The following is a 14743-nucleotide window of genomic DNA, read 5'->3' on the forward strand; positions in this document are numbered from 1 at the left end:
GAAGTGGAAACAGAAGCTGCCAGGTCTCTTAAGACTAGGCTCTGGAACTCTCCCCTTGTCACTTCTACTACATCCTATCGGTCCAAGCAGATTACAGGCCAAGCTCGGATTCAAGGGGACAGGAGACTCCTTTTTATGGTAGGAGTAGTGAAGTCCCAAGGTAAAGGGGAAACAACGTGGAGAGATCATTGAAGCAATCTTTGGAAACAATCTACCTCAACCTAAATACGTTCTTTCAAAAGCTATTACAAATGAAGCTGAAAGCCCTTTCAAGCACTATTTTCATTCCATTCCCTTTCACCTCTTGTCAGAAGTAATCATTTTATGAACTTCAAGTACGTCTTTTGGAAATTATATTTAGAAGTGATCAATTCATTAGTGAATAGTTTGATGCTGTGCCGTAATTTGCTCTGTTGCACAACCTTACAATTATGGGAATGATCAGGAGCTATGTAATGGAAACCTGTCCTGTACAAGACAGCATGTAACTAAGTAATAAACTGGGTCACAAACTCTAAGGGCATCAAGAGTTTATACATGGGGAAAGCAAAGGCAATAAAAGAAAGCATTGTTGTTCAGTTAGAGTTTGAGGTAAACCTGAGCGACCACACTCACCATTTAGTTGCCCTGAATTAAATTTGAGTTATGTCAGAGAAATGAGTGAAAGTCAGCAATCAACTCTTAAAAGACAATTTTTGAGAAATTAAATCTACTTATTACATACAACATGTTCCTTAGAAATAAGGTAGTGGATTTCGACTTGATACAATGGCAGATAGGAGGCTCCTAGAGGTTTTTGAACATGTAAAAGTGTTGTGTTTAAGAAGGATTATGGCAACAATAAAATGTAGCAAGGGATTGTTCTGTTGGTAATGTTCGTTGAATGGGAAATAAGTACTAGACACTGAGAATGCAAAGATGAGTGACATATATCTGCTACTCTTCAAAAACTCCCGCTTTACTGGGATAAGGAGGCAGGTTGACAAATATTGGGTACAGATGTACAGGTGTGGTGCTGGAGTCAGTTACATGAGGGCTTTAGTCACAACGGTATGGTTAAAGGTCTGAATCCTCCAACTGATCGCCAGCTGCCTACTGTTACCTCAGGTCTCTAAGTCATATAAGGAGAGAGATCACTCCAGGAAAATGCTTGCTTTATTATAGGCTAGAGCATCAGTCATAATCTCTGTGAGGTTTCCCATTTTGGATCATTAGTAAGCCCCAAGGCTTGGTCACCCTTCAGCATAATTTCTAGACCTGAGGCAGCTCAATGTCTTCTTTGGTTGGCCTTTTCCATTTAAACCCCTTTGGGAACCCTGACATTCTAGGTCTTGCTACGCTTCCCACTGAGAGGTAGGATCTAATTCTCATTTCCTTATATCTGAAATAGCCTTAGCGACTTGCTTGGCCAAATAGAGTGTGTCAGAAATAACATGCTGGGACTTCTGAAGCTAGGATATAGGAAGGTTTGTGATTTGTTCTTCAGTGTCTTGGGACACTAACTCTAGGGGAAGCCAGCTCTGTATTAAAAATATAACTTTGTTGAGACTGCCATGCTGTGAGGAAGCCTAAGATAGCCACATGGAAAGGCTATGAGGAGAGAAAAATACCCAGCTATTTTCAGATGTGTCAACTATCTTCAGCCATTTGAATACCTCCTTTCCCCTGCCCTGCACATATGACTCTCTAGTCACTGAAAAGCAGAGATGTGCCATTCTTGCTGTGTCCTGCCTAAATTTCTAGTCCACAAAATTCATGCATAATAAAATGATTTTTGTTTCATGTCACTAAGCTTTGGGCTGGTTTGTTACACAGTAATAGATAACTGTGAACATGTAGTTTGCAATGAAAATGCAGCTCTTTAAGAAGTCTAGTTTGTTCTCAGACTTCTGCATCCAATACTTTTTGTATGTACTACTGCTCTAAAACTTAACTCCTAAAATAATTTCACAATAAATAAATAAATAAATATTTTTGTGTAATTGTTCTTACCTTAAGAAAGTCTTAGCTCTGAGCTTGATACCAAAGGTGGAAGGATAATCATAAACTAAGATAAAAAGAATTTGGCAAAAAAGGAAGGTGGAGTTGAAGGAACATCCAACCACATCTGGCTTAACTCTATAGTACATCCTTCAGTAGATACAAGTGAAGGTGAGGATGCAGTCTGTCGAAGGCCTGGAGGTCTTGCCTTATCCTTTGCTGTGGAAGTGCGGAGGAATTATATGTTCACTTTCACTAGAAATATTAATGATGAGCCCTTCCACCATATAAGGATACAATGAAAAATTGTGACTCTGAAGAGGGCCCTCATCTGACCGTGCTGGCACCCTGATCTTGGACTTCCAGCCTCCAGAACTGTGAAGAAACTGAAGCAGAAGAAATTAAGTGACTAGACCAAGATCACGCAGTTTGAAAGAAACAAGTCCAAGGAAAAAAAAATCGTAAAAAACAAAAAACAAAAATACTTGGAAGTCTTTTTTCAGAAATGACCAGAGGAAAGTGGAAGCTTCTGAAAGCAACAGAAAATTAATAGGCAGGGACACAAGAGGCAAACGTGGAGAGTTGAGTGTTCCACAGACAAGAAAAATCTGAGGGAATTCATCATCACCAAAACAGTATTACAAGAAATGTGAAAGGGACTTCTTTAAGAAGAAGGAAAGAAATTAAAAAGATGAGTAAGAAAATATCACAAAGAAAAAAATATCTCACTGACTAAGGCAAACACATATTAAAAGCAGTGGATCGACCAACACTAAAGCTAATATAATGGTTAAAAGGCAAAAGTAGGAGGATCATGTGTAATTGCAACAGTAAATTAAGGGATACACACAAACATACACACAAAAGAAGTAAAAAATAATGATGAAAATATAAATGTGGAGGGGTGAGTAAAAATGGTAGCGATTTTAGAATCACTAAAGTGTTTTAACTTAAGCAGCCATCAACTTAAAGGAAACTGCTATAAACATAGCTTGGTCTATGAAGCGCATGGTAACCACAAATCAAAAATCTACAAGAGATATACGGGAAATAAAGAGAAAGGAATCCAAACATACACTACAGAAAATCATCAATATACAAGAGAAGAGAGCAAGAGAATAAAAAAGGGGCAGAGAATAACAACAAAAATCAGAAAGCAATTAATAAAATGGCAATAACTACACACCTCTTAATAGTTACTTTAAATATAAATGGATTAAATGCTCCAATCGAAAGATGAATGGATAAACAAGATGTGGTACATATATACAATGAAATATTACTCGGCCATACAAAGAATGAAATCTTACTATTTGTGATGACATGGGTGGACCTAGAGAATCTTATGCTAGGTGAAATAAGACAGAAAGGCAAATACTATATGATTTAACTTATATGTGAAATCTAAAAAACAAAATAAATGAACAAACAAAACAGAAACAAAGTCATACAGAAAACAAACTGATGATTGCAGATGGAAAAAGCGTTGGGGGACTGGGTGAAAAAGGTGAAGAGATTAAGAAGCAAAAATTGGTAGTTACAAAATAGTCATGGGATGTAAAGTGCAGTTTGTAGTCAATAACATTGTAATAACTATACATGGTGTCAGGCGAGTGCAAGACTTGGAGGCGAGTGCAAGTGATTGGAGGATCACTTTGTAAATTATGTAAATGTCTAACCACTATGCTATATACCTGAAATTAATATAATATTGAATGTCAACTGTAATTGAAGAATTTAAAAACTTAAAAAAGAAATATTAATAATGAAAAGTACATGATTATATGACCTTAATCTCTCCCAACCAAAGTCCCCATATAACCTATCCATGATGTCAGTGTGAAATACAGCAGTATATAAGGAAATCCTATGTAAAGTGATGAAGCATAAATGATGTGTAGTGTTGACATAAAAGGTAGATTCCACTCCACTTCTCATGTGCTGTCACTTAAGCAATGCCACAATTTTTGGAAATTCTAGAGGAGCTTGCATTCTCGAGATCTCCTCTGCCTCTTAGATTTCAATTTCCCCATGTGCCATTTTCATTCTGCTCCGTACCTTCCCAGTTGTGAACTCCGACCCCTGCTTTAAGCATCACAGAATCTACTCACATAAAGCTTTTGCTACCATAGTGAATGTTAATGAAACTTTAGGGCCACAGTCATGAAGATGGCTCTCATCTTACTGGTTTCTGTCCTCCCAGTTTCATGTATTCTGTTTTCTCCTTACCTCTACAGTCCATTTTATGAAGGAAAATTTTTCCTCAAATACAGGATCATGGTTTTATCCTTTACCCCAAGGAGATATGTTATTATTATTATCATAAAAGACAGTTTCCTACCTTCCTAAAAAGAATTCTGGTGCCAGTTAAGATAACTAAACTCTTTTTCATCTTGTTTTATTGTCAAAATCAGAGGCAGAGAGATGAGTAAGAAAACATTGTTCATTTATTATTTCTTCATTCATTCAACAAATATTACCGAGCAACAATTAGACAATGGGAATAATAAGAATGAACAAGAAACAAAGTCCTGGTTCATATGGAGCTTATGCTCTGAGAGGTGGGGGTGAAGATAGATGATAATTAAAAATACAATGGGATTTCAGACAGCGATAAGAAGTACTATGTGATCAGACAGTGCTATGAAGATAAATAAAGCAGAATAAGGAGCCAGAGGGTGATGAAGGTAAAATTTTAGGATGGTCAAGGAAGTCCTTTCTGAAATAGGGCTATTTAAGCAGTGATATGTTGCAGGAATCCAGGTGAGAGGAGAGAGCCTTTTTCTGCAGTACTACAGTGTTTTTAACACCGTGATAGAATTTTAGATGGGCACATGTACACCTAGCTAAAGTAAAGATTACTCTTCCAGGTTCTCTTTAAGCTAGGTGTGGATGTGTCAACAAGTTCTGTTCAAAGGATGTAAGCAGAAGTGATATGGGCCACTTCTGAATGCTACCCTTCGAAGGATTAGGAATGTGCTCCACTGATTTCTATTCCTTTTTTCCCCATGTATTTCCTAGGAGAGGGCAAACCTGGCTTAGATGCAGAAACAGAAACCACTGAATTAAAGATTGAAGATGGCAACTCTTCCTTCTCTTTCCCTCTTGCTCACTCAAATCTCTCTCTCTCCCCACCCCCCCACTTCTCTCTCTCTCCCTCTCTCTCTCTTTCTCTGTTTCTCTCTCATTACCCCTGCCCGGGTGATTTAGCTTGCACAGAGAATAATAGCTAAGAGGATAGATTCTCAAGCTAGACTTCTCAGGTTCAAATTTCAGGTTTTATGACTTTGGTCAAATTGCTTTTCCTTTCTTATTATAAAATGAGGATAATAATAATCCTTATTATTATAGGTCGTCATGAAGTTTAAATGAGTTAATGTTTGTGAAAAGCTTGGACCAGTGCATGTAACATGGTAAGTAGCATATGTGTTAAATACACAAATTAATTAAATAAAAATTCTTAATGCTACTGTCTAATTTAGCTTCTTAGCTTCAAAGACGTAATTTAATTTTTTTTTTCAAAAATATGTTCATGTCTTGCATTGCATATGCCATATTCAAAATTAAGACTGGCTTTCCCTTTCTGACTTGCTCATTACAGAGTACTTTGTGGTGTACTCAGAAGAAATGTGTGGGGGTGCCTCAACTTTCCCCCTAATAAATTAATTAACTAGTTTCAGTGAGTTGCTACATGCTCAGTATAGACTTAGACAATACAAAAAAGCTTGTATCAAGGTCTTTGTCCTGGAGAAGTTCAAAGTCTTTTGGGAAAAGTGAGATTTGCGCACAAGAAGCAATTAGAAGACAATGCAAGGCAATACCTAATGAGGCGTTGAAGTTGTCCCTTTTCAGTCTCAGGAAACCCCTTAACCTCGCAGTAACCTTAGCGTTTGCTTTTCTCATTACAGAACCCTAAAGCAAACAGGAATTGAGGCAAAGAGATTTAAATTAGAAGAGTAACTTAATAGTAACGCCTTTTTTATAATTCAGTGCTTTTCATTGACATTGTCTCAAGATACTGTAAGACTTTGAAAAACAATAGTTGAAGGAAGTGGGAGGGAATTCTGCTGTTTTTTTTTTTTTCCGGATTGATGCTTGGAGAGGCCCAGGGCCCTGAAAGAGCTGTGAGACGAGCAGATTAACGTGGCGCTCTCTTCCTTCCTCCTCTCTTCCCTCCTCGACAGAGCTTCCTTCCCCAGCTGCCACCTCTGTTTTCCCTCCCCCTCCCCCTGTATCATGACGCTGTTTATTGAACTTAAATCTCCCTTAAGAAGAAAATTATGGAGTTTAATAGTCACCTGTTTCAGAGTTTAATGTCTTATTTTTAAATAGCTATTTTTGAGGTCTACTTTGTTCCTTGAGGTATTGTGATGAATGAACACTAAGAATTTTATCAGTTATTAAACACACACACACACACACACACACACACACACAAAGACAACAACAAAAACTTCTCACCCTGTCTTAAAAGGAAGTTATATTAATTTGAAAGTTTTAAAGAAGGAAATTCCAAAACCATTTTGGTAACCACGTCTATTATTTGTCAGGAAGTTCTTCATAGATAATTTAAATCCTTATTGTAGCAATATAAAACCATTTCCTCTCATTCTGTTCTGTTTTTTGAGTTAATAAACATCCACATAATGGATTTCTATAAATTACCTACTAATCATTTTTCTGTAATTTCTACATATTCATGTTAAAATTTAGGGTCCCTGGTTAAAATGAGGCAATATCTATATAGAACCCATACATATAAATGTTTATTATCAAAAATATTATGGCAATGCAACACATTTTAGTAATAAAATATTTTTTGTTGGTGAATAATGGTGGTAGCAAGAAGCACTTGCCTGGTAGGTTACACTTGGAAAGCACTCGAAGTATCTTGAATTATCTGTGAATGCTAAAAATGTGTGATTCCAAATTCCTCTCTCTCTGGGCTCACATTTGTTGGCCTCAAAGAACTGTTGTCTTAGTTGAAGCTATGGCTCTGTTCCAATTGGAAAAATAAATAACTACTGAGTGAGCCAGAAATCCAGGTAACAAGCATAGGCGACAAGTGCTGAGGGAGTAGGGGTTTAGCTGGTCGTCCTCATGTGTATGACTGCTTTATTAAAACGTATTTTGAGTATCTCTTTCTAAAACGATTTTAGGCTGTTGCTTAGACACAGTCATAATATCCGGCCTGATTAATGGCAAACATTATGGAATGTATTATAATGCAAGGAACTTTGTGTCTTCAGGCTTTTCTTTCTTCGTTTGTAAAACTTGTCCACTTGATTTCTAAGGCCTTTACTTGTGATAACATTTTATAATTTAATGAACTCATTAAGACATTTTTGCAGTGTAGTTTGCTAGCACTGTTTCAGATTCTCAATTTTAAAAACAATACTGACAAACTTGTGGATCTGAGATGTCCAGGAATGAGGGATCAGCCACTCTGCCCCACAGCAATTTACCCTCCAATGGATGGACGCCGTCACCTCTTTCTCCTCCTGGGGTAAGAACAGACCTGGGCTGGGCCTGGGGTGCCACATTGTGACCAGGAGTCCAGGTCTCCCCATGCCCGCCAGCCCTTAGGATGAGCTTCAGTTGGGTCCAAGAGTCTTTCTAGGTCGGGTGGATAAGTCACAGGTCCTAACCTATGACCTCTCCCAGAACTTCCAGCTGCCCTCCTTGCCCAGCTTATACCTCAAGCCCGGCACACAATCATCTTGAACAGATAGAGAAGAGGGTTTATGGCTCTCTCTCATAGTCCAAGAGGCTATAGGTCCCCTCTCATCCACAACCATTCCTTTCATTTAAAAAAAAAAACAAACAAACTTAAAACAAAACAGACACAAAAAATACCCATGAAAACAATATATAAATAAAAACCTGAAACAAACAACACAGCATCTTTCGGATACTAGATTTCACCTCTGCTCACAGCCAAGGTAGTCTGACAAAGTATGGCATTTGAGTGGATTATGAAGTCAAAAGACCTGAACTTGAGTTTCAGCTCTGACACTATCTGGATGACACTGAGTACTCAACCTTGAGAAAATGAGTGTCCTTTTATGTAATATGAAGGGTTTGACTAGATGATCTAATTCAATTCAGTAAACATTTATTAATGGTTTCCTACATTCAAGACCCTTCGACAGGACATTAGGGTGGAGTTGAGGAAAATACAAAGTTAAAGATGTGGAGAAGCTTTCAATGAAATACATACCCAATGGGAATAAAGGCAGGTTAAGTATTGTAATAGAAAAAAAAGGCACAAAATTCTAGGAGCACAAAGGAGGCTTGATGTGTGTTTGAGTTTTCAAGTATTGTGAAAGCTGATGTTCACCTATATCTGAAGAGCCTTTTAAGGAAAGGTGTGGTTGGTCTGCATTTTAGACATTGTAACTAGTGTATACAGTTCACTGCAGCAGCTACCGAGAACCATGATCTACTATAGTGATTAGGCATGTCCACCTCTCACTTCTAATGGCACCCTACAGGGTGTAAGAGAAATGAAAATGTAGGAAGATGGAGTTTTTCCAGTTCGGGGATTGACCTTTAAAAGAATCAGGGCAGAGAAAGGGTAATGAAGCCAGCAGATGAAACTGGTGTAAATATCTCTGACATAAAATTAAACTAATTTAGTTTAAATGGAAAGAAACCCAATCTAAATTAGAGAAAAATATTATCTAAATTATAGGATCTTTTTTTAATGCAATTATATTATTTTCAAGTATGTGTGGTAAGTTGAACTGATTGCTACAAAAGCATTTCTAAGTTTAAGTGCTGTTGGAATCTTCTTGTAATGGATAGATAAGTTCTGATACATTAGGACTCTTTTGAATGCATATGATTTATGTGTTAATGTATTTAAAATAAAATGTATTTAAAGTCAAGCTCTTTAAATTTTATTCATGCTGCTCATATGTTTAGTGACCTTCTTTTTTATTTAAACAGCTTAGAGGTAAACTTGAGTCCAATATACTTCCAGTTTCCAAAACTACAAATTAGTAAGATCTGGGCAGAGGCCGTCTCAATTTGGTTCTTATTTACTAGAAACCGTGCAGTTTTATTACAATCAGATCTGAAACTAAAAAAGCTTTTTTATCTCTAAAAAGCTGTCATTAAAAAAGTTATCAAAAAGGGAGGCCAGCTGGCTGCTTCAGGCTGTCATATGCCACGCGAAGGGCGTGACTGATGGGCTTCTGGAAGCTCTTCTTGGGCACAGAAACATTGACAATCATTGGGAAGATGGAAGTAAAACAAAGAAAAGGAGAGTTCTTCACAGAATCTGCTCAAGCTTGGCTATCGGTCAGGAAAGAAGGAAGTCACAGCCAGGCAAGAGCTGAGGAGAAGCTGAAAAGACAGAGTTTAAAAAGCACATCCTCTAAAGAGAATCAGTCTGGATGCAGGAGCAGCCAGGAGCAAGGAAGTACTGGGTGGTTTTCCTGAAGAGCTTATGAAAACACGGGAAATATCGTGTAAACTCTCTGGGCCAGCTTTAAGAGCTTATCACCGTGGTATTAAAATGGCAGGAATTGTCATGAGCTGACCTTCCACTCTGTCCACCAGAGTCATGTGGTCTAAAATATCAAATTCTCCAGTTCGTAGGTCCAGAAGTTTAATCTTATCCACTCATTCTTAGACGATAAGGTTTTGGAGAAACTGACTCATGCTATTAAACACATAAGAGAGTGATTTATAAAGCATGTGTAGTAATTAACAAGGAGAGGATGACTTGGCATAACAAACCACAGTGGTCATTTCCTCTACCCTGGCTCACTGTCATGGAAGTTGTACCTCCTTTGGTACAAAATTACATGTTTGAAGGTCGTCAGTAAGTGCTGAAATAAAGCAAAAGAAAATAAGTATCTATTTTCTAGAAAATATTTTATTGAAGTGAGCATTGCCATATATACTGCCCTTTAATATTTTGGGCATACTTCTGTCTGTTCGCCAATGCCTGGCAATAAAGATATTTTCACAAATCTGTAACAAAAAAAAAAAATATATATATATATATATATATATATATAATAAGGGAGGTACAAATGAAATTACTGTAAAACCAAATATATGTAACTTTAAAGAATGTGCTTTATTCTGTGATTATGTCATCATTTTTGATGTCAAAATCTTCTTGATTTTGAAGAATTTGTAATTTTTTTAAACTGGCAGAAAGAAAATATTGACAACCCTGTGACAGGCAGATCCTCATTTTTCCTTTTTTGAGGGTGATTTATGGTTCCATGAAATCCCAAAGTCTGAGAATCATGGTTTAGGAAACTAAAATAAGATCTCTGTACCAATGGCTTTTAAATTTTTGACCAAGATCCATGGAGAGAAGAAACACATTATCCCATCAAATAGTATATGCAACTCACACATACATAAATATGTATATATAAATATTTACAATAGAAATAAAAGTTTCACAAAACACTACTTAACTTTACTTCATGGGATACCTTCTGTTCTATTCTATTTTACTTGTTAAAAATGTCAGTTGCTATCCAGCAGTTTGATCTCATGACCCACTAATGAGTCACAACTCACAATCTGAAAAACACTGCTCTAGACTCAGAGTCCTCTTGTCCCAGGACGTAGCTGAATAAACACTGACAGGTGTTTCCTTTTTGGAACTTTTTTCTAGGTTCCACTCAGATTATATCCTTCTTGTTGCACATTTGTTGCCCTGGAAAGATTACAATACAATTGATTAAATAAGAACTTTTTTATGCTAGTCATATCTGTGTCCTGGGGAAATTCTCGTGCCGCTTGCTAAGATTGAGGAATATTCTCTAGTTCCTTTGGATTTAGAAGTCACATTAGTCTTCTTTTTTACAGCAGAAGAAGTCTCCCTGGTCTTATTAGCCCCACATTACAAAACACATCTTACAAGAGGTTATTCTGTAGACCAGCAATTCCCATCTGTTTTAATTGCTTCTGTTCGCCTCAATTGTAAAGCATGCCATTTTAGTTACTACTCAATTTCAAGATTTGGGGAGGGACAGGAGAACACACCTTTACTCTAAACCTTGAACACTGACCAAGCATTGTAAGATAAGAGAACCTAGAGGAAAGGAGAAGAGGCAACTCATGCTAACTGAAGAAATAAATGACTAAGAATAAGTTAAAACATTCAGATATAATCAATTTGGCTGTGTAAACCTGTCGCCCAAGTAATGGAGAACAGAAAATATCTCAGGTTGGTTGTGTAGTTATTATTTTTTTATTTTGGGTCATAGGGTTGGTGCCAGTGCAGCAGTGTTATGTGATGGTTCAGAGTGTGGCTGTGGTGCCGGATTATCTGGAATCAAGCCCATACTCTGCTGTTTACAGCATAGGTAGGTACTATTGATGTCCCATCTTAGGATGAGGAGACTGAGCCCCAGAGAGGTTAAGTGCCTTTGGACGAGTTTCTTAACCTCTCTAAGATTCAGCTATAAAATGAGAAACACTAAGAGTACCTACTTTGTAGGGCTGCTATGAGAATTAAGTGAGTTTCCATATGTAATGTGCTTATTTGTGGTAAGCACTTACACATTTTAGTCATATTGCAATTATCATACAGCTAGTGGTTTACAGGTTGAGTTTGAGTCAGTCATCTAGATTCAAGACCCAGTTTTTTACTTACTAGTTGTATAATATGGGGAAAAAATTATTTAATCTTTCTAAACCTCGATTTCTTCATTAAAAAATTTACTGATAATACTTACTGTAATGTTGTTTAATGTTTCACAGATTTAATGATACCACATAGTGCCTATTGTATAGAACATACAGAAATATTAGTCGGCTAGCCAAAATTACCAGTGCATCCGTACTTTGTATTTATTCAATAAATATAGTCTTACTAATATATTAATTGAGGTCTTACACATCAGATGTCTTGGATAAAATAAAACTTAATAGTTCTTTTACTTTATATTTTCCTAAAAGGGAAAAACATTCTAACCCAGAAGAATCAAATAAGCATGGAACTTTAAATAAAGTTGAAGAATTCACTCCAATTCAATAACTGTCCTTTTGAATTTCCATTACGTGCTAAGTACTGTGTCCTATAAGGCAAATTTTGCCTGGCAAAGGTTGAAGAAAAGTCAAATTTAAAAGGCTACTATAATTAGAACTTTTGATAATGGCACTTAAACTGATTAATGTCTAATAGTACCCACTCTACCGAAGCATATTTTTTAGGCAGTTATACATTTATATTAAATTAAACATTCGTTGAATAAATGAGCTTACGTAGAGGTGTCTCCACGTGGTTCTCAGAGTTAATTCTGTAAAGATGTGGCCAGTGTAGCTGAGGGCCTACTCCCTTACTGTTTGCCTGTAATGTTCTTCCCATTCATTCTCACATGACTGGCTTCTCTTTTTCCTCATCATTCAGAGTAGTCTTCTCTGGTCATTCTACTTAATGTGGGTCCCATTCTTAGCCTCTCTCCCCTATTACCCCCCTGCCTTTTTTTTTCATTGTGCGTGTCACTAGTTACAATAACACTGTTTGTCTGTGACCTGCTTATTGCCTATCTCCCCCCTAGATCTAAAGTTCCATGAGAGTAGGAATCTTATTATAATATTCACTGTCTACATTATGTTTCTACCTAAATTAAATAGCTTAAAACAACACACATTTATTATTTCAGTTTCTGTGGGTTCAGAGTCTGTGCATTGATTAGCTGGATTCTCTGCTTGGGGTTTCGGCAAGCAGAAATTAAGGTGTTGGCCAGGCTGCAATTTCATCTTACTTGGAGTCTTCTTCTGAGCTCATTTAGTTGCTGATAGAATTTAATTTCTTGTGGTTGTAGGACCTAGATCCCCTTTTCCTTCCTGGCTGTCAGCTGGTGGAACATTCTCAACTTCTAGCAGCTTCCCAAGGTTCTAACCATGAGGCTTTTTCACAACATGGCAATTCATTTCTCCAAGATCAGCAAGAGAGTCTGTGACCCTTAGATCTTCTTTTAAGAACTCACCTGATTAGGTCAGGCCCACCTGGAATAATCTCCTTTTGATGAACTCAGAGTCTGATCTAGGGATCTTAATTATATCTGAAAAATTTGTCACCTTTGCCAGACAGTGTAACTTAATTAGAAGATTGGTAACTCATTGTATTCACAGATGCTGCCCATTCTCAAAGGTTGGGGAGTATATAGTGTGGGTACATCAGGGGCGGGAATCCTGGAGGCCAGTTATACTTCTGTCTACCACACTGTTGTAGCCCCAAGGCGTAGAAGAGCATCTGACACTTAGTAGGTATTTAATACATACTTGTGAATGAGTGAATGAATGAATGCTGAGGAAAGAAGTAAAAACCAAGAGTCAGTAAGAAGTGAAAATAAAATATCGCCTATGTATTATGATGTATGATTAGTCTCTTTTATTGCATTCAAAACATCATGTGATTTGATTGTCTATTTAAGTCACTTTCTTCACTGAGGGGCTTGTGACCATTACCCAAGTAAAGGGAAATCAAGTGGTATTTATTGCATTATATTAACAAAATTTTATAGTATAAGTTTTAGGGATTATTTTGCCTATAATGTTATGCAGATGAAATGGTTAAACTTAAAGAAGCTAGGATGGCTTATATATGGAAGTCCAGCGTATCATTAGCAAATCAGGAATAATTGAGATTAGAACTTAGAGTTTTTCTATCTATCATTCAAGATTTAGTAGTACGCTGTTTCCCCAAAATCAGAGAGGAAGAAGACATTTTTATTTCCAGGAGAAATAAGTTACAATAAGGTTCAGAGAGATGTTGTCCTGGCCACATCTAAGATAATCATGTGTAGAATGACCCTCTTAAGGAAATGTCAGCAGTCCTATTATATAAGACATAAACTTCAAGGATGACGCAGGCATAAGATAGTGTTATGTGTCTCTCAGGCTGCCATAACAAAATAACACAGACTGGGTGGCTTAAACAACGGATATTTGTTTACTCACAGATCTGGAAGCTAGAAGCCCATGATCAAGGCACCAGCAAATACCGTTTCTTGTGAGAGCTTTCTTCCTGACTTGTAGACAGGAAGAAAACTTGTCAAGTCTTCACATGGTCCTTCTTCAGTATGTGCACTCAGGGAGAGAGCAAGCTGTGCTCTCACCTATTCTTCTTATAAAACACCACACCTATCATTTAACTTAATTACTTTCTTGGAGGCTCTATTTTCAAAAACAGTCGCACCAGGGGTTAGGGCTTTAACATACGAATTTGGGTGGGTGGGGGTGCACAGTTCAGTCCATAATAGATAGCCAAGGAAGTTCTGGGGAACAGAGGGAGCCAGTTAAGCAGAGTGAGTAAAATCTCAGGTTTCAGATTTGAATCGCCTGCATTTGAATTCCAATTCTACTTCCCGCTTGCATTAGGGGCACATCCAATTTTTATGGGGCCTGGAACTTATATATATAATTTTGGAAGCCCTTTTTAAGATAGAAAATACAATATTAGGTACAATGTCTTGGAAGGAGCCAATGCAAATAAGGACCTCTGAAGCTTAAACTTCATTATTTTGTAGCAAGTTCACTTCCAGTTAACATACAACCAAGCAAATTACTAAACTTCTCTGAGTCTTCCTTTCCTCAAATGTGAAATGGATATAATCATTTTTATATTTAAATCACAGGGGTGTTGAGAGGATTAAATTTCAACTAATGAGCTCTCCTTGTTAGCTATTATTGTTGTTGCCTTTTTTTTTATTATTGTCACCATAATCATCATTATTCAGCTCCTCCCTTCACAGAGGAGGAAATAAACAAAAAGCTATTA

General features: G+C 37.1%; 1 long non-coding RNA gene across 1 annotated transcript in view; it reads left to right on the top strand.

Moving 5' to 3' along the window:
• The window catches only part of LOC120587483 (uncharacterized), a 44172-nt gene that overhangs the window by 2182 nt on the left and 27247 nt on the right, over positions 1-14743 (top strand). The window contains exon 2 of the long non-coding RNA XR_005648978.1: positions 5332-5393. This is a non-coding gene — a long non-coding RNA (uncharacterized LOC120587483). The remainder of the gene's footprint in view (positions 1-5331; positions 5394-14743) is intronic.

The sequence above is a fragment of the Pteropus medius genome, unplaced genomic scaffold (genome assembly GCF_902729225.1).
Source record: "Pteropus medius unplaced genomic scaffold, Ma_sr-lr_union100, whole genome shotgun sequence".
Taxonomy (NCBI): domain Eukaryota; kingdom Metazoa; phylum Chordata; class Mammalia; order Chiroptera; family Pteropodidae; genus Pteropus; species Pteropus medius.